Here is a 20,067-nt window from a genome sequence, read left to right on the forward strand (position 1 = left end):
TTGTGGACACAGTGCCCGAAGGGGGTAAACTCCCTGACCATCTTTATTGGGGCTTACTGTACCAAAATCCCAAAAAATCAATCAGATTTCATCTTATAGAATTAGATAAGCCACTTCATGATTACCCCATATTGTCTAACTCTACCAAACTTTCAAAAATTCAAGGAAATTTCACCTCAAAGAATAAGAGAAGCCATTCCGTGACCACCATATATGGCCTAACTGTACCAAAATTCCAAAACAACAACTAGATTTCACTTTATAGAATAAGTTAATCGACCCCATGACTACCTTTTTGGCATAAATGAGCCAAAATGCCAAAAAATCAATCACATTTCACTTTAAGTAATAAGAGAAGTCATATAACAATATCAAACTCCCATAAAATCTACCAAATTTCACCGATCAGAGTAAAATCAGCTATTAAACTCATTGGGAACACATTAAATGATTCGACTATACTCCGTGGCCATCTCTATCGGGCATAATTGAGCTAAACTCCTGACGCGTCACCTTGATGCTCAGAATTTATGAAACTGCTACACACGTTACAGCATCATCACGTGATAATCCCTCTCAGAGCCAGCTGTACACAATTAGTAAAAGCATTAATCACATCACTTGTTCCGTCCAACCTTACCATTAAAATCAGGTGTGTAACAATTTTATCTAACAATTTCTTCTGGTAAATGTTGGAACTAACATACTCCTTCGCGCCTCCCTCCAGTAAACGTGCAATAATTTGAGCTAGGTCGAGCCACAGAATGCCAGCATCACGTTCACTCACTCTTTCACAATTTAAACCTGATGGTTAGTTAGGACAGGTAAGGAGTTCATTCCGGAAAAGTCATAGACTTATGAAATCCACACATAAAGGGTAATTTCCTCTCCCTGGACACCTCTGCACTTCAAAGGCTTCATCCGGGATTCAAAAATCCAAGACCCCTCGATTTGAAGCCATGCGCCATACCCCTTCGGTCACCACACTCTCCTACAGATATCACGAAGCCAATATAAATGGATTGACGAGTTTGGCGGCTGGATGATCGGGGAGGACCAATCATCTGACCGTGGGTCCTACTGGTTTTGTCGGGAATCAGACCTGAACACTCTACAAACTTCAGCTTCAAAGGTGTCGGTCCCAAGATCTTAGTCTTGGTTAAGGTCGTAGCGGGTGCTGCGGATTTAAGACGCGGTTGTCTCACCCCGTATCCTCGGGGTGGAATCACACATCCCTCCCGTTTTCCCGTCGTTGAGAAGGTAGTGGGGGTGAGTTCCCCTCCGAGCGACCCAGATGCGATCCTCCTCCCTCCGCTATCCACCCCTCAGACTCTTCTCTCCCTTCCTTACTGGCACCCTCATCCACTTAAATAGCAGGAGGAGAGCGGAGAACGGATTAACCCTGCCCCGCACAGACCCAAACAAAATGCACCATAAACGAGCAAGAACTTCCGAAGAAAATTTTTTCTCGTTTAAGTTTACGAGTTCCTTCTTTATTCGCAAATATTTTAAGAGAACGCTAATCAAATTAAACCACACAGAAAATTTGAAAAATGATTACCTGGTGAGCTGTATTTGTGGGTACAAAAGTGGGTTCCATTTTCGCTCATAAAAGTATAAGAAAGTAAAATGCCTTTAATTAAAGGGCGAATAAATTATGAAAGAATAGAGAAATTGGAAAATGATGATTTATCGAATTAAAAGGCAGTTAAACTTTTCAACATTTATTCAATGCTTAAGACGCGTTTTCGATCACAAGGAAGACCTTGTGAAGGTGTCGAACGCCTATATCACGCCTGAATCGGTCGAATTTGAGAAAAATCAGAAAATGTGGAATAACAGCATGGCACTTAGTGAAAAATAATTAAGTCAAAATTTAGTCTTACACCAGGTATTTTCAGGAAACAATGCTAAAATTAATTTTTTATCATTACTTTCATATCGTAGGCTAAAAAGGTAATTACAGCATTATAAAGACAAATCTAGCAGGAAATTTATTTTTATCTGGAGGAGACCATTCATACATTTGTTAAATGCTTTAATCTTTTCACTCTTTAATCAAAAACACAAAATAAAAAAAATCATGCGGATAACTTATTCTAAGAATCTTTGATACAAAAGAAACATTTATATTTTCAGTACGCATCCATTACTTGGATAACTTCCGTAAACAACCCCGTATTATAATAATTATTAAAAGGTTTTGAGTTGCAATCTGCAGTTATTAATTACAGACAAACCGGGGTGTTAAACACAAAAATGTTATTATGCATTGTGTTGAAGACTATACTTCGCCGGGTTTAAAGTTAGCAATGTTTCGTTGAAAGTGAATAAATCTTTACTATTAATATTTGGAAATTCCAAGTTGTTAATACTAACGAGAATGCGTACGGGTATTTCACTTACTGAGTTAGAAATGTGACCTGAGGAAACGAAATGAACAGTAAAGAGAGTGCGAGAAGACAATTTTCACTGTTTGCATTTAAAGCCAAAACAAATTTTATAACAAAGCACTGACTTCAGCACTTCAGCGAACATCAGTGAGAATACTAATTGAGAAAAAGGCTGACTGTTTGATCGCAGGATTTTTAAGAATAGGGATACGACAGGAGACATGAAAAGTTTTATTGGATATTACACAATCACTTATACCACTTATTTTTTACAGAGCGCGACCCGGGTTTCGATGAATTATCATCATCTTCAGGCGCAAATTATGAAGATGATGATAATTCATTGAAAGCCGGGTCGCGCTCTGTAAAAAATAAGTGATATAAGTGAATTGTGTAATATCCAAGAAAACTTATATTGGAATACCGCAAAGTTAATCATGAGTTAGTGAATTTTTTTTAATGAGACATGAAGTCGAAGCCGGATTATACCGCCAAAATTTGGAACCTTTGCACTTTTTGTCTAGCTTGTTCTAGACGCAATTATCCACGGTATCAACTTTAACGGTCGAACATGCGAAAGTAGCTCATGTGAAATCATAGGGTTGAAACGCGATGGTTGAAGGCCTTAGCTTAGGAGGATCGTATGAAACTTGTAACGAGGAAGCAAGAAGACGGATTCAGGTCACTTATCTGAAGCGACTGCTCGGAGGATATTATTGGGACCCTGAGGAAGTGTAAGGATTGCGACCAGAAAATGGTCACACGGCCGATCCCATTCTCACTGATCACTTGAGCCCTAAATCATGCCCTAAACCCATGAGAATAGGTGTGGGTATTTTATTTACCAAGTTAGAAAAGAAACGTATAAAAACGTGTGAAGATCTTAGAGAAACTTTGATATACCTAGGCCGACGACTGAAATATATAGACAGTCATATCAATACTTGGGGCCAAAATTATATAATATGTAGCCAAAAAATGTGGCAAAGAAGGAGAGGAGATGGGGTTTTATATCCGCAGTTCAAAAATGGCTTATGCAGTATGAGGAAGCACAGTTTCTGCTAAGAAAGGTGTTATAAACGTTTTCAAATAAAGGTATATTGTGTGTAATTCTTATGCGTTATGAGAGTAAGTGTGTTATGAAAGTGTGTGTGTTAAGAAAAGTTATCCATGCGTAAATTACTATAAATTCACAATGGAATGCAATTGTCAGGAAAACATATCACTCAATTAAACGAAATAAATGTATTTTTTATGTATGTTAGCACAAGTCATGTTCTAAATAGTGTATGATGGTGGCCCCAAAACTTTTCTACAAAGGGATACCTATATATTCCACAATTATTACAGGTTTTTTTTCTCGATGTTTTCAGGTATTTGAATGTAAGTGGAATAAAATTATATATTATTATATTAATAAGCAAAGAAAAATGTGGAGAGACAACTTTTCATTTGAAGTCAAAAATAATTAAAAAAAAAGCACTGACTCTAGAATTTATGCGATCGATCCGTGAAATTTTTACCAATATGGCATGAAGAGAAAAGATGAATTGTTTGATTGCGAAACCTTTTAAGATGATGAATATGAGGAGCTTGAAGGCGAAGGTGGATTATATTGCCAAATTTTTGAACCACTTTTTATCTAGCTTGTTTGAGACGCAATCTTGCAGTTCCTCAACATTAAGAGTATTGAGATAAATCACGCAAATACTAAAATATGAGTAATTCCGTCGCCTCTCCAAAATTAAGTGGTCAGGTTACCTCAAACATTTTATAGTAATAATCCAATTTAGACTAATATCCGTAAAAAATAATGCAGACAAAAATATTTCAATCAATTTTTGTACGGCTCTATAGTATAAGATAATCAAGGTAAGCCAATCATGAATTGCCGATTTCGAATAAATATTTAAAAGAATTTCTAATCCTTTTCTTTTTCTTTCCCCCTTTTTTCTTCATATCATGCGCACAACAAGTCGCAGACCTTAAAATGAGGAAAAAACGTGACCATGTTAAAAGTTACTAACTGCCAAGGCAAAAACATAATTAAAATGATTAAAAGAAAAATATTTTCGGGATTCCAAGAAATTTTAAAGCTGTGATATAAACAGTTAAAACATATAGAACTTGCATTAATGACTGTATTGCTTTTATAAATATTTTTGTTCAAATTAGGATTAAAAGCCAATAGCAACATCATAATTGCACAACCAATGGACATATTCAATCATAAGAATAGCGGTAGAACTAACGATACGATGACATTTGTTCTTAAAATTTAGCCCTAGATACCCTAAATTGCTTTGCTAGTGCTATATTGAGTGGGCACAATTTGGAATAAATTGAAACTATGTGGAGTCTGTGGGACCATTAGGACTTGAATGTGAAAATAAACACTTTTCACACATCACTTACACATATTAATAAAAACAACAAATGAGATGGAAACATTTTAAAAGGTGTGATATTGCAAAATATGCGTTAACACGGAAAAACACAGTGCGTTACACGAGAGCCTATTCCTTCTACAGTGGCTTGCAAAGTTAAAGAGTTTAAGCGTATTGCGGGTTGCGCACGTGGGAGGCGCGGAGGTTTATCGTTCCCTGCGGGCGGTGGGGTGTGCGAATGAGGCATTTCAGGTGTCTCTGCGGGGCATTGTCGTGGAATAGCACGCGAGGAGATGTGATTCATGGCAATGTCCTGGTGGAGGGACATTTTCCGACTAGTATGACGGCTAAGAATTAGTTTTGTAACAATAGGGCGGATATATGTTGTAAAACAGATATTTCAAAGCTTGAAAAAGTTCAAAGAAAGGCATACAGGTATACTATAGGGTGGAATGAAGTGAGGGACGGTGTAACAGCTATGCTAGGGTGTTTGGGATGGAAACCGTTGAAAGTAAGGAGAACCATAAGTATGTTATGTGGGGTCTACAAAAAGTTGGGAAAAGAGTGGGATGGAAAGTAAAAAGGTTAAAAACTGTTATAAGCTTGATGAAAAGTTGTTATAAGCAGTGCTTTGAAAAAAGTCCCTCGAGAAATTGCGACTAAGATGGGTTTATTTTCCGACTGGGTATTAGTAAGCACAATCTTTGTCTCCTGTGTCACAGGGAGAACTTAAGATGTCTACAATAGGGCGGATCGGAAAAGTCGATTTTTTTTCAAATCCATCTGGCCTATTGAAAAAAAGTTGCGGGACCGATTAAAAATAAGGCCTGAAAAGTTTAAGACCTCTAGGTGAACTCCTGACCCTCGCTCGAATACAATTTAGGGGGAAGGTCAAAATTCGAAAAATAATATATTTTATGGTCATTCCCTATAGATTCCCTATGTACATTCCCTTTAGAGTTACTGTCCTTATAGCCAAAATTTCGTACATTTTGACCTATCTGCCACTGTTTAGCCACAAAATTCCTAATTTCAGTCCGCCTCCGCGAAAAAAATATTCCAACGCCCCCGCAGCGTCGCGGATACAAGAGCGGCAGGCCGATCCCGTCCCCTCCTCGCTCCCTTCTCCCCCTCCAACGCCTCGAATGCAGCAAAATTCATCCCACGTGTGCTGCTATGACTTTGCGTTCATTGCGTGCGTTCATCTTTGATAATATCAATCGGAAGATGGTAGAAGGTAGAAAAGGATGCGTAGTGAAACGACTTGTTCCTTATTTGGCGCCTCGTCGGCGTTAAACAAATCGATGTTACCAACTTTAAGAGAAGTGATGAAATATTTTTAGATCCGAGAACGCAGGAAAGGAGCCTACGGATTTAAAAAAAATCGATTTTTTCGATCCGATCTAGTCGACAACTCGTTCAGTTTACTCAGTGTGAATGACATTCGCTTTGGAAAAAGATAACTTATCATTGTAACTGGTAGCATAACTGACTAGCGTTAGGAAGATCCGGATTGGTATCCCGGCCAAGCCAAATGATATTTTCATAGCGAATTTTAGCTTTGATTTATATAATTTTGCGCATGTGCGCGTAACTGCATACAAAATCACTTGTTCTATGCAGTTCTTTGACTTCACCCGGGATCTGAACCCCGTAGCCTTGAATCATTAGTTCAACGCTCTATTGACTAATCCACCACGCTCCCCTTTTCGGGAGCATTGTGAAAATTAAATATTTTTTTCGTAGTTGAATGAAATTAACTCAAAAATATTTTAGCATAAATCTTAACCCCAAACTCTTGGATCAATAGCTCAAAACTCTTATCACTGGCCTTCCATGCTCCACTAATACGGAGGATTGTAAAAACTAAATAATGTTTTCGTGCTGGCATGAAATTATATCCAAAAACCCTATTTTAGCCGTGACACTCTGATTCACTAATCTCATCCATTAAATCCGGATTTCTGTTCCCTTCCACGGCGGAAGCGCAGGTATACATTACAACCTCGAATACATTTCCTCATGCTAAAGCTTCTGCTCATGAATAATCTTTCAATCAGACATGCCTCTAGTAAAAAAAAGCATCTTGATCATAGCGGCAAGACGATTTCCGGCCATCTAGAAATTTGAATCATTAACTGTGACAAAATGATCTGATGGGCTGACTATCACAATAGTGTTTGTTTCATTGTTTTATAACGATCAAAATTATTTTCATTATATTAAATATTCACTACAAAAAAGAAGTATCAGGAGTTTTACAAAATATATTAATTAGGAGATAGACTACTTCAGGTATCACTAATGTAAGGTCATCATGCTAACAAAAATATCATCACTGGATTTTAATAATTTGACTGATAAAAACGATGTTATTCACTTATTATTGTATCATCGACTTCATGTCTTTATACCTTCAATTCTGAGCAATGCATATGATCTCTCCCATACTGTTATTTTTTGTCCTTTGAAAATTACTCAGAAGCGTGGGAACTAGTCGGAAACAAAGTAATTGTGGAAATGTTCGAAGTTTTTATAAAAGCAAAAAATAAAAATAACATTTTTATAACAAAAATCACATTTTATTAGCGGCTTGCGGCCGCTAAAATTTCTAAAATTTTCCAATACGATTGATGGAAAGGTTAATTAGTTTTTAGAAGAACGTTTCAGATAGGAGACTTTACTGATCCTACAGCGATTGCAACGACTCCATTGAATTTTTTGGCCATTTGAACTCCATATTTAATTTATATTTTTGAAAATTACTCGAAATATTGTTATGCCTGTGGTAAAAGTGTAAGAAAGTTGAATCATTATCCAGTTCTCAACTGTCCTGGAAACTTCAGCGCTCTAGTTTATCACCAAGTGGTCAAAAATTGAGTTGCATGATTTTCCCGGAATAACAAACAAGAAAGCGAGTATATTGAAACTCTAAATGAGCATATCATTTGCTATTTTTTTTAAATTTCAGGTAACAATACTAAAGTTGGCGATTTTATAGCTGGTTTCAGGTTTTGGTAACGGCGCAACCACCTTGAGCATTCTTGTTTACATTTACTATGAACTTGTCGCATACTCAAGAAGGATGTAAATGTACTGGAGGGAGCACCACTGGTTCCGAGCGTTGAGCGTAGTGTGGCAGGAATGGGAGTGCTTGGGCAGAATAGCCACGCCAAATTACTTTGACCAAAACATTGATAACCCCATAAGAGTGAATGCTAACTATTTGGTGAAATATTCGGTCGTTGTTACGCTAAAATAAACTATCGCAAACGAACACAGTAAAACTTTTATCTATCATTATGGGAAGGCTTCGTGAAAATATGCCTCGAACATATTTTCCAAAGGAAAATTATTGTCAATCACAACGGTTCCGCTGTGCAACTATCTTAGCTGAAAATAACATTTTACAAGTGTAAAATATCAATTCCCCTGCACTTCTACCGGTAATTAATAAGATTACAGCCAATCTTACTATAGCGGACCGGTCGCAATAATATTACGAAATTATGTTCACGACGATATTTTATCAACACGATCTCAGTATATGGACAAGTTAATATACACAGTAGTACGACGAACGATAGGAAAACTCCGACGACAATCTTCTATATTATTTCTACTGTATAGATACCTTTTTCTCAACTTATACGCAACCAAACTCTACAAATGAGGTACCAAAATGCATAGAATCATCAGAGAACATGCGACGGCATATCTTACTTCCTAAACATTGCTATTGTTTCCTAAAATTGGTAAAAACAAAAAAAAACAAAAACCGGTAAATATTCCTGACGTTAACGGCGCACAAACTGATACATTTGTTCATTTGAAACAATATCTCGCATTCTTTAAATAACATTTATCAAAATGCGGCTGATTCCTTATTCAAATCTCCTGTTGATACGTAAGTATGAGTCATCCCTCTGTGGACCTGCATTGAAAAGAGCGGGGGAAGCCCGCTGGGAGCGGTTGCATCACGCTCGTCAAGATGTAATTGATGCATTTTCATTTTATATATCAGAGGCGATATAAGGAATAGAATACTTGATTACATACGTACACTGTTTGAGACTAATTGTAAGTCCGAAAATAGGGAAGTTTCCTTCATCAAAGAAAACGAAAGGCATTGATTGCGATTCGTTACCCACCATTAGTGTATTCATAATACACAAATTATTTGGTTTTAGAAATACTGGTTTAGACGAATTGCAAGGGCCAAATTTTATCCTCATTTGAAAAAGGTCAGATTGGCGCCCATGCGATGCCATTCCACGTGACGTCACAGGAACCTAGTTTCTATGCGGGTAGATAGGAGTTATACATCGTCTGAGATTACCAATGCATGCATGAGGCACAGAGCTCAGGGAAACATGTCTTAATAATAACCTACTAAAACTGGCTAAGGCTGGAAAGTTTTCTTTGTTTGATAAGGCATTAATAAACCTTTTTTAAGCACAGTGCTACCAGATAGCATGGTACTCAGCTACCCGCTAGCATCCTGCGTCGTATCAGCGCTCAGAGCCTCGCCCAAGGTCACCTCACAAGGCGGGAGGGGGAACCAGAAATGCGTCGCACGGACTTTTTCCCATCATTCCTACTTACGCGTCGCGTTTTCGTGCGCTTGAAAATTTTCACTTTTCATTTTATCGCGAAAAATAGATATCGTCATTTAAAAATCTAAAAGCGTGAAATACGTACTCCAGGAGTAATAATCTTTCGATTTAGGCAATAAAAAAATAATAGGAAACCACCCTATTGTCAAATCAAGATGTCGGAATTCTGACCACGCTAAAAACTCGAATACAGCGCCTCCAGATATTTTCAACCTCCTTGCGCATACTGCACACGTCACGCACATATGACATAACAGCCCTTCACTGCATAAATACTCCTAGTGACGGAGAGAGAAGAAATTCCAGCCATCTTTTGCGTCACAGTCGGGACGACACGGCAATAGATAAATCACGGGGATGATCGCGTGTCCCTATGATTAACGAGGAACTTAGGACGTTACGCTTTCTACAATCTAATCGGTAACGTAGGAGGAAAAGGTTAGGATGCTTTATTAAACAGCGTTTTCCGCAAATTTCGCTCGTCGGAATTTTCTCTGTGCCACTATCTAGCGTCCTACAAGAAGGACGGCACGCAAATGTTTCATAAAAGGAGAACCGTTACACACGCGAAAGGCACATCGGCAGAAGGGACTGCACGCAAGGCAAACTATAGCCCGCGACACTTCAATGAGGGAGACTTGTTGGAAAAACGTGACGTCACTTGTGACGGATGAGCGCATAGACATTCCGTTGCAATAGGGTGGTTTCCTATTATTTTTTTATTGCCTAAATTGAAAGATTACTACTCCTGGAGTACGAATTTCACGCTCTTAGATTTTAGAATGACGATATCTATTTTTCCTTACTAAACGAAAAGTGAAAATTTTTCAAGCGCGCGAAAACGCGACGGCTAAGTAGGAATGATGGGAAAAGCCCGTGTGACGTATTGCTGTCGGCGTGTGCGGTGACCTTGGGGCAAGGCTTGAGAGCTGATACGACGCAGGCTGCTAGTAGGTAGCAGAGTACCCTGAGAGCAGGTAGCGCTTGGCTTAAATAAGGATTATTATTCCCCTATCAAACGAAGGAAACTTTCCGAGCTTAGGTATTTGTAATGTGTGATTATTAAGAGATGTTTCCCTGAGCTCTGTGCCTCATGCATGGAGTGGAATCGCATGGGTGCCAATCTGACCTTTTTCAAATGAGGTTAAAATTGACCGTTGCCATACGTCTAAACTGGGATTTCTAAAACCAAATAATTTGTATATTATGAATACACTAATGGTGGGTAAGGAATCGCAATCAATGCATTTCGTTTTCTTTGATAAAGGAAACTACCCTATTGGTACAGTGTTAGGAAAAAATTTAAGTACATTAATGGCTATTAAATTTAATGATGAGCAAAGTTATTCTGGATTGATATGTTCAGCATAACTGTTGATTCCTTACTCATTATTCAATTCATATATTGTTTTCCTCGCAGTATAGGAGTTTCTATTCAACAAGGAAAGAAGATGAGCCGAAAAGAGCGTATATTATGTATAAAATAGAATAACAAAATCTGTAATTTTCAAATTCATATTTTTAAATTTTTGAGAGTATTTTCTCAATTGAATTTCAAACTATCCACGTAAAAAATGTGATAATAGCATCAACTCAAAAATTCATGGAATCGATTTCATTATCAATAGGAATATTTCAATACTAACTGCGCATCGAGGAGTTTTCAGAAGAGGAGAACATTGAAAATTTGACCTTGAGTATATTATTTTCCAGTGCGGAAATGTGGAAGCTGCGGAAGACGGGCTGGAAGATGCTTGAGGCGTTTGAGATGATACGAATGTGAAAGAGAATAGAGAAGGTGAAGTAGATGCAGAGGAATTACAGAATAGAAGTGATGCATATGGTGGACTAGAAGAAAAAGGTTCTCAATGACATACGAAGGAAACGTCGGCAACATAAATGGGTGAATTCAACTCTCTAAATGAAAAATATGCGTATAAATTTACCTTAAAATATATAAAAAATTCTTTCAGGTAAGATTAAACTGTCATAAATCCTCTATAATGATCCATACTATTTTCGCTTTCTTCCTTTTCTTGGACGGCAATTTCAAAATTCTTTTATTTCGATTTTAATAATTTCAACATTGTTCTAAATGAGAGAATTGACCGATTCGCATTAAACAGAAGCATATTGTGTGGTGAAAGTTCACAAGAAAAGGTGAGGAGTGGAGTCGATATTACAAAATTGATAGCTTTTTAAATAACCTTGTTATTCCACGAACAAGGTATTTAAAAACAACATGATTTTGAAGACGGAATTTGACGTTCTATGTATGTAGTTTGTGGAAGACCTTGAAGATAATGCTCACTTTGGAACGCACGAATAGATACCGCCACACGGATGTTACTTCTCGAAGAGCACAACAAGAAAAGTGTGCATCCAAGGTTTTAAAGAAGACAGACGGAAAATGACAGGCTTCCTCACGCCATTCGAGAGCGTAAGCGGTTTGCCCTAAACTTGATCAAGGAGTTCTGCTAACAGATGAAGCATATTTCATTTTCATAAAGGTTTCCGAATATGCTGATTTAATGCTGACCGTCCCATGCACCGAGAATAACGTGAGATAGTGTTCATTAATTTTAAGATACTAATTTCAACTCTTTTTCTCAACAAAATATGGGTAATTTTAACGTGATGAAAGAGAGTTAGTTTTTCGGTGCGAAAGAATACAATTGTAAGAACAATGAGAATAAATGGTAACTGGTGAAAACATGGAAAATTAAAAACGTGAATTTGAATGGCTAGTTTAAATCATAAAACAGTATCTCGAAACATTTTTTCCTCATATTTTTTGACAGGAGGAATCTGCCACTTGGGGCCACTTGAAAATGTCGCGACGCGTCGCCGCAGGGGCCCTTGGGTAACCAATTCGCTCTCAGTTTTAGAAAAGACATTTAAAAATTCGCAGAAAAAATCAGAAATTTGTCAGTATTGACCCTAAGGGAACATAGGCTGAAAATATTTGGTAAATTGTCTCCATTTGATGGCAAAATGCCTCAAGTCTTTATGCAATTCACTCAAGGGTTTTCAAGACATGGCAATTTTGTAAAACTGACAGTTTTGACAGTTTTTGAAGGCGTCTTCGCAATAGACATCATGTATTATTCCAGGAGATTGACCCAAAAAACGAAGTCGTTATCATAGCCATAATCTGAAGATTACGATACCTCCTCTGAAAAAACGCTCAACAATCGCCCGGCGAATCAAATCCGCTCATCTAGTAGCCCAACAATACGAATCCGCTCAGCTGGCAGTGTCCGGAGCATAAACGCTCAAGTCCTATTTTCCAAAGCTTGGAGGTGAGCGTTTATGCTCCGGATGTCTCATCATGCCCTACAATACGAATCCGCTCAGCTGGCAGTGTCCGGAGCATAAACGCTCAAGTCCTATTTTCCAAAGCTTGGAGGTGAGCGTTTATGCTCCGGATGTCTCATCATGCCCTACAATACGAATCCGCTCAGCTGGCAGTGTCCGGAGCATAAACGCTCAAGTCCTATTTTCCAAAGCTTGGAGGTGAGCGTTTATGCTCCGGATGTCTCATCATGCCCTACAATACGAATCCGCTCAGCTGGCAGTGTCCGGAGCATAAACGCTCAAGTCCTATTTTCCAAAGCTTGGAGGTGAGCGTTTATGCTCCGGATGTCTCATCATGTGATTAAATTGTCCCGTCTGCTAAACAAAAATTATTTTCCTCCCAACTCTTCAAAAAAAAATCCCAATTTACACACATCATAAATTCATTTGATCTTCATAAAAACTAAATTTGTGGGATTTTCATTATGGTTTCGAAATTTTTTATGCATAGTACTTCAACGACCGGCAGAATGATATTTGGATATTTTTTCTAAATTTACCTTTTATAAAAAGTGATTGAAAACCCGCATTTTTAGGTGAACTCTTATGGTTATACTTAGTACCTAAACATATGGTTTATTTTGATTAATGCTAATATACCAATTTTCTGGGTGTCATTTGATTTCTGAATCTGAAAACTTTCTAAGATATAAAGTCCCTGGATAACATTTGAGAATTCGTAATTTTGAATCGATTCGTATGAGGATACCTGTGTAAATGTAAAAATGTGAATTTATGCTATTATATACGTTTATTTGTCATGAAAACTTAATTTTGCCATAAGAACCGAGATAACAACAATATTTACTCATTATTATACTAGTCTTAGATTAATTAAGAAATAAAAGCTTTAATTTAAGTCGATTGAACGGAATTTCACTCTTGTCGGCTAAAAAGCCTGAACGTGATTATTCATTTACAATGATAGGCATCAATTATTCATTTGAAGGAAAGGTAATTTCATTTTTTGACCTCGATAGATGCCGCCTATAATGGCAAAACGTTTTTTAATAGCCTACAAGAAGATTATTTGTTTTGAATAGCGAATTAGCGGAGCTATCGCCTTAATGGGATGGTTCGGCCGAAACCAAACCCACTAGCGTGATTCAAAGCCAATAGAAATCGAAGGGCATACGCCCATCTTAATGAACGAAGATTGAAGACAAGCATGTCTGAGGCAACTGAATTGATTCCTTTCAGTAATCTGGCTACATTTGATAAAAACAGATATAAATTTTACATTTGATGACTGCCCGTTGCAAACAAGGAAAAAATATGATAAACGTACCGAAAAATTTCAAAGTACAAAACTCGAACACAGTACTATTTTTTTATGCCTCACTCGATATTATAAAAAATATTTTTTTTCGATTACGTTGGAGGAGAAACCAGTTTCTAACTAATTTAATTTCAAAACAACTTGGAATATAGGCCTCTATTTATTAGTAATTGAATAAAATGCGAGAGAAAACGCTTAGAAAAATTATTTTTCCATTGACGAGGCTTGCATGAAAATGTGATAAAATTAAGTGTTACAAAAAATTAAAACGTTGTAAACATGTCTCACAATTATAAAGAAAAATTTATTACACTTAAAATATATAAAAATTTATTTGTAAAAAAGTGGCTTCGTAAGCCACATGCAACTCATTACAAGATAGGTATGTGTCAAATTTCTGAGTATTTTCTGTAAAATTACTGATAAGTTGCCTTTTCAAAATTTGATTTAGCACTCTAAATTATAATGAGGCTCATAAAATATTTTAAATTTATGTGTCACAAAATTATAAAATATTTTCAGACTAGCTATGATAATGGAAAAATAAATTTCCAAATCTTTGACCTTGCATATTTTTTTAAGCAGTAAAAACTGGAGACCTTTGTTATATAAGGCTGGTGAAGAGTCTGATCAGGAATGTAGCGAATTATGATGAGGGACCTTGGAGACTTAAGATGGAGGAAAATAAAAGCCTCGAATACGTTGGTATGGAGAAGGTGAACTTGACGGAGAGGAGGAAGAAAGACAAAGTGCTCGACATGGTGGGTGAGGAGAGGCGGATTATAACCCTTCCGTGACTGTGACTAGAAAACTTACGCGAACGATTGAGTGGGGTATCTCAGTTAACCCCATTCATAATTCATAAATTATATGCTGTATTTTAGTCCTTCCCGTAATGCAATACTTTGACTCTTTTTTAATGATATATTATCTTGTTTTGTATAATTTATTAATACATTGTAGGTTAAATTTATGGTTTTACATTTATTTAATGTGAAATGGCAGGAATCTATCATATGTTGCTATTGTAACTGTGCATTGACTAACATGCTATGAAAAAACAAGTACAAAAGGTACCATCATGTAGAATATTGAGGTTATCGAAGTTATAATAGAAAAAAATTTATTGCCTACCACTTTTATCCCTGCACTCAAATAAAAACAAGTTTTTTTTCTTTCCGCCATCTGCTGTGCGGGGTTAACTCATCTATCCCACCAATAAAAATTGTCAAAAAGTTTTCAAAAGCAATTTAAATGTGAAAAGAATCATTCGTCGTTTAAACGACAATAACGTTGAGCTCTAATATCAAAAATTTTCAAAGGGACAAAATGAAAAAAAAATTATACCACATTAACATAATTTGGGGTAACTGAGTTACTCCTATCAGTCACGGAAGGGTTATGTGAGACATGAAGGATACAGGTTTGGGTGGAACGAGTGCTGAGCGAGGAAGGATGCAAAAATCCATTATAGAGGGAAGAAGGCAGGTCAAGCGAGGGAGGGTAATTAAGAGACTATAACTTTTTAGATAGATTGAAACATAGTCCTTAAGAAAGCCTTATTTTGAATTAGTTTCATCGTATTTCAGTGACGGAAAAATAAATTTTGATTTAAATCGAAAATCGAGTTTTAATAGCCAAAAATCGAGCCGTGATTTTCAAGTTTCGTTCCAAAACTCGAATTCGATCTCTCAAATTTGATCTTGAATCATCCGTTTGATCATATGGGCCTAACTTCACGCGGCATACACCCGTATGTCTCTCTTCAATCACCATGAGCCGCGAAAGCTTTAATCAAGAAATATGATGAGATTAAATTTATAAGAAGCCTCTCATCCTAAATTTTTCAAACAAGTAATACGACATGAGAAAAAAATATAACACCGGGCTATGAAAGCGTCATCGGATCCATGTGATGTGGTTGATGTGACTTTTTCTCTAAGGCCGGTAGATTTGGAAAAGCACGCCCTTGTTCATAAAGAAAGCATCGCAATCAATTGATCTTTATTAAAACTATTAGTGAAGCCGAATTGTTCCAAGCGGTGACGCCTAAACATAAATATGCGTGCAACTGTAAATTTTTGCCTCGAATTATTCAGGCATGTATTCGGAGTAGATTTTCTTCTAATACTCAAATGTGCATTTTCATTTATTCGATTTAAATCGGAAATCGATTTTTAATAGCAAAAAATAGAGCGTGATATTCAAGTTCGATCCAAACTCGAATTTGATCTCTCAACTTTGATGTTGAACATTTCGTTTGATTATATCAGCCTCACTACCGGCTTGCGGAAGCGTCATCGGTTCCATCTGGTAGACTTTATCTCTAAGGCCGGTAGCTTTGGTAAGGCACGCCCTTGGTCATAAAGAAAGCATTGAAGTCAGTTGATCTTTCTTAAAACTGTTAGTGAAGCCGAAATGTTCCAAGCGGTAATCCCTAAACATTAATATGCGTGCATTTTTAAATTTTTTCTTCGAATAAATCAGGCATGTATTCGGAATATATTTTTTTTCTGCTACTCAAATGTTTATTTTCATTTCTTTATCAAATTGGTATAAAACATGTTTTTTGGCGTAAACTTAAATGAAAACCGAGTCCATTATTTTAATTTATTACCCATAACCTATTAACCTATTATTTATTATCCATACCTTAATCGAGATTTTGGTTCAAATTTCAATTTTCGTTGAAAATTCGAGCTTACAATTTTGATTGAAATCGATGCTCGAAAAATCCATTTTTTATATGATATTTTTCCATCGGTAATTGTAAAATGTAGATGGAACACAAAATTGTAGGGAAGACAGGGCGGAGTGACAGGCAAGAAGCTCTATGTAGACCGGCAATGACCGTTAGAACATTTTATCAATAATACTCCAAGATTTTAGTAAGATCCGAAGTCTTTCCGGTGAATATATTCGAAAAAGGCTATTCGGGCTTCCAGCCGGGTTGTCTCTCTCAATTCTGCCGACGCGTCGCGACGTTTCGGAACACTTTTCGGAGTTTCTTTCTATTTCGGAGTGTGGGCAGGTGTACGTTGGGGAAACGGGGAGAACCATTAACACTAGAATCAAACAACTTAAGAGGCACCTTAAGCTCTGCCAACCGGAAAAATATGCGGTTGTAGAAAATACGCCATTGTATACGACCATACGGTGAAGTGGGACGAAGCGAAAATTCTATGCCGTGAGATTAAATTCTGGGAAAGATTGATTAAGGAATCCATCGAGATCCGGCTGATAACTAACACCCTCAACCGTGACGCCGGGTATTTACTAAGTAATGTATTGAAACCGGCACTTCGGAAAATACGATTGGATGCCTCCCGGCCAATCACGTAGGACCTTACAACCAAGTGAATACTCTATAAGCTGGCAAACTTCATCGGTCTTTCAAAATGCATTTCATTGTCAAAGCCTGAATTCACCGTTGCGAAATTGTGTATAAAAAAATAATAATAGAATTAAAAAAACAAAAAATAAAATTGTAATAAACATTATATAAATAATGTTTATTAATTAGTAATTAATTTTATAAACATTATATACCAATTTATTAATTACAAGCCAAAGCATTATATATTAATGTTTATTAAATGTAATTAATTAATAATTAATCAATCAATTAAAGTTAAAAAGATGTTGTATTTCGCAACTGCTGAATCAATATTAAGATATGGCGTTACTATTTGGGGTAAATCCTGTAGGGTACATAAATTAAAACTATACAGTACACAAAACCGGATCATCAAAGCGATTGCATACCACAAAAAAAATGATAATAATTTGTCAGCTAACTCAGACTCTCACGATACAAATAATTTCTATTAAACACTAAGAATACTACCACTCGAAAAACTTCTAACCTATATTTTAGTAATAGATAATTATTTTTCCAATAAATACAAAACAGTGAAAGACAATTTTCATAAAATGGAAAAGAGGAATCTATACCAATATAAAATCCCCAAATGCTTCAATCAATACGGTGAAAACCAAATGGTGGTTAGTGTTCCTAAATTGTTTAACAAATTACCTAAAGAAATGCATGGTTTAACCACATATTCGGATGTCAAAAGTAAACTTTTAAATTATCTACTTGAGGACTTTAATTTTTAATTTTAAGACATAAGTTTTTTATCGTTTCTTTCATTGTTTTTAGATGTTTTTAACTTCTTGTAAATGAATTATGGAGAACCTGCTGAATTAGCCTGTTTTGGCTCAGAAGGTCTCCTAATTGTAAAAATATTTTTTTATTCTAAAATATTGTAATATCAGGGTTTTTCTCTTTTATCTTTTCTTGCCCAATAAGTCAGAATATGTGTTGGTTATATAGTGAAAAGCGTGTTAAGAATTTGTAAAGGGAATGTTTTTAATGTATTATATATATTTTAATATTTGAGATATGTATTTTTGATGTATTGTAATGTGTTTATAAACAAAAAAATAAATTAATTAAATTAAAAATTAAATAATTTGGCTTTTCATTGTAAATTTCAAGTTAAATAGTATTTAAGTTTCTTTTTTTTCACACCACAGACTACAACAGTACATATGCTCACGGCACCGTTTATGCTTTGTAATATGACTGGTTAAAGTGAAGTTGACTCACCGGTACAGTTTAAATTGTACGCGCCTTCGGCGCAGCCAAAGTGTGACTACTCACTCACTATTAGCCCATAGGATATAACCCGACTCGTTACATACTAAATCGCATGGGCATTGTCCCTAAGTCACGTGGTCTCTATGTTAAAGCCTCAGCGCTGCGCTGCGATGTTCAGCACCTTCGTTTCCACCCACACAGTATGAGATTCGTATCAGGTGACTTTTCAGAGCTGCACGTTATTGAACGCGTTCTGAATAGTGAAGGAAGGCGATAGCGTGTTCCCGATTTGGAATCGGAGCTTCCATTGTTGACACGAATAAATCGATAGCGCTGTCCAGCGAAACAGTCCTAGAGCGAATCCTTTGAAGCAAATCGCTTCAGGGTATATACGGAGACCGGTATTTATGAGCTTCCTCGGCTAACATAGAATAACTTCATGGTCAAGTCTGCATCTTACTAGACTTAATCATGAATTGAAGCATCGAAATTGGAAAAGTAGTAAGTGACTTAATGTGAATTTTATAGGAGATAAAAGAGAGAGGTTTGCCAAAATTGTAAAGCTTATATTAATGTGCAAACTTCGTCAATTGTAGCAACTGATATATTGTACCTGTCAATTTCTACCTTGTCCATGCCAATGGCATGGACAAGGTAAATGTACTACCGTCCCCATGATAAAACGAATTTTTTTTCTGAATTTCTACCCTTTCTCTTGCTAACGCTTCAATTATTAAACATTAATAACACTTACTGGAGATATTTCGCAATATTTTTTCTCAGCAAAACCAGTTTCAATACATATTGGGTCATCGTTAGGTTAACTTAATGAGAAGAAATGTATTGTAAAAGATTGTGTTGTCAATTATCTTTTCGAAAATTGTCCCTCAGTTTAATAAATATGATAAACTTCCACTAGATAATGCCTGCAAAAACTCTCAATAAGTTATGGCATACAATATTGTAACTAAAAAAATGAAAAATAATCCCTTTAAATTTCAATTTTAAAGATATTGATTATTGACATATCTCATCATTAACTCCATAAACATGATGCAATCTTCAGGAATTCAAATGAGCACGTTTGTTGTAATAATTAAATTTAATAATTACTGCATCATCTTTTTCACGGTTTTTAAAAACTAAAGTCAAAAAACAACGACAAAAACAACAAACGAATTTTGTACATGTTATATTCTTAGCTTCAATTTCAGAATACATTCCTGTTTAAATTCACGTTTAAGTAGTATTATGACGAAAAGTTATCACTTACAAAAATAATTCCGATAATTCCAGTCTCATAATGAACCAATATGTTCAAAAGAAGTCGTGGTAGCTGAGTAACAATATAGGTTAAGTAGTTTATCCACGAAAATGAAAATGTGAGTTGTACGAAGAAAGTGCAATGGCTTGTTGCACAAACAACACACCT

The 20,067-nt window shown here is 36.2% G+C and overlaps 1 protein-coding gene across 5 annotated transcripts in view; it reads right to left on the reverse strand.

Moving 5' to 3' along the window:
- Nucleotides 1-20,067, reverse strand: part of LOC124167167 (GRAM domain-containing protein 2B-like) — a 648,383-nt gene that overhangs the window by 508,995 nt on the left and 119,321 nt on the right. The window lies entirely within an intron of this gene.

This window comes from Ischnura elegans, chromosome 10 (assembly GCF_921293095.1).
Source record: "Ischnura elegans chromosome 10, ioIscEleg1.1, whole genome shotgun sequence".
Lineage (NCBI taxonomy): Eukaryota > Metazoa > Arthropoda > Insecta > Odonata > Coenagrionidae > Ischnura > Ischnura elegans.